This window comes from Homarus americanus, unplaced genomic scaffold (genome assembly GCF_018991925.1).
Source record: "Homarus americanus isolate GMGI-L3 unplaced genomic scaffold, GMGI_Hamer_2.0 scaffold43369, whole genome shotgun sequence".
Lineage (NCBI taxonomy): Eukaryota > Metazoa > Arthropoda > Malacostraca > Decapoda > Nephropidae > Homarus > Homarus americanus.
The window spans coordinates 11,275-12,501 of NW_024747541.1; the positions used below are offsets into that span (position 1 = coordinate 11,275).

Here is a 1,227-nt window from a genome sequence, read left to right on the forward strand (position 1 = left end):
ATGAGAGGCCGACGGCCATTCGTGTCTCTGTGGACATCAGGCAAAAGAGCGCCCCCAGTTATTTGCGAGGGCGACAACTGTCGTCGGGACGGGACACACAGGGTGCCCGGCTTTGATTTCTTGTGGTTGAATGTGGGTGCGCCAAGTCCATGGACTTGCTAGTGATAGGCTTGTTTTTAAGGGCACGCCTCGCGCAAGGCGCGGGCGATTAAACCCCAAGGCGGAAGCCCGGTTCGGGTTACCCGCGTGTCGGGGAGACAGTCAGCAGGCACCGAACTCGCAGCATCCGATGGATGTATATTTCCGACCCTCGTAGAGGAGTGGCGGCGACAAGCTCATATGGCTGCCGCCGCCGCAATATGCGTTCAACTTGTCGATGTATCTGGTATTCTTGCGATTCACATACCGACACGCAGTTTGCTGCGGTCTTCATCGACCCAAGAGCCGAGTGATCCCCCGTTAAGAGTTGTGCATTTGCCATTTGGTCTTTTTGCGACTAACCATCACAGGTCGAGTCTCAATGAAAGGGTTTGACAGACATAGCCCAAATTTGTGGGTTAGGTTTGGCCGGACGGCTTGTTGTTAAGTTTTGGAATTTTTTTTGGCATTGTAATTTTACTCTTGGGCAAGAGGCTTATTCGCCGGTAGTAAGGAACGGACGGGCAGCCTTCCATAGACCCGTCCGTCCTCCTCCGGTTGCGCGCTCTCGCCCGAGTGTGGTCCACCTATAGCGTAGTATTTTTGGTGCGGGGGCTGGGATTGTCCTCATTCGCTGCTGGAATTGCCAGAGCAGAGCCCGAGACCGCCCAAATCAGTAAAGTAGTTTAAAGAGCGCCCCGTTCTCTTTCTCTCTGTTAATGATCCTTCCGCAGGTTCACCTACGGAAACCTTGTTTCGACTTTTACTTCCTCTAAATGATCAAGTTTGGACATCTTTCCATCAGCTCGAGGCGACGACCCCAGAAAACCCTCGCGGGCAACAGGGCCGACAATCCAAGAGCGCCAGTCCGAAGGCCTCACTAAATCATTCAATCAGTAGTAGCGACGGGCGGTGTGTACAAAGGGCAGGGACGTAGTCAGCGCAAGCTGATGACTTGCACTTACTGGGAATTCCTCGTTCATGGTGTCATGATCGTGATAACGGCTAACGTGAAAACCTTAAGGATTCATATTACGCTCAAACGTCCACAAAACCTTCTGAGTCCCCCAGTGGAAACGTCCCCCGTTT

General features: G+C 52.9%; 1 non-coding gene across 1 annotated transcript; it reads right to left on the reverse strand.

Moving 5' to 3' along the window:
• Window positions 1-304: 304 nt before the first annotated feature.
• Window positions 305-468, reverse strand: LOC121879625. The gene has a single exon (XR_006091384.1). It is a non-coding gene; the product is annotated as a 5.8S ribosomal RNA (ribosomal RNA).
• Window positions 469-1,227: the final 759 nt, after the last annotated feature.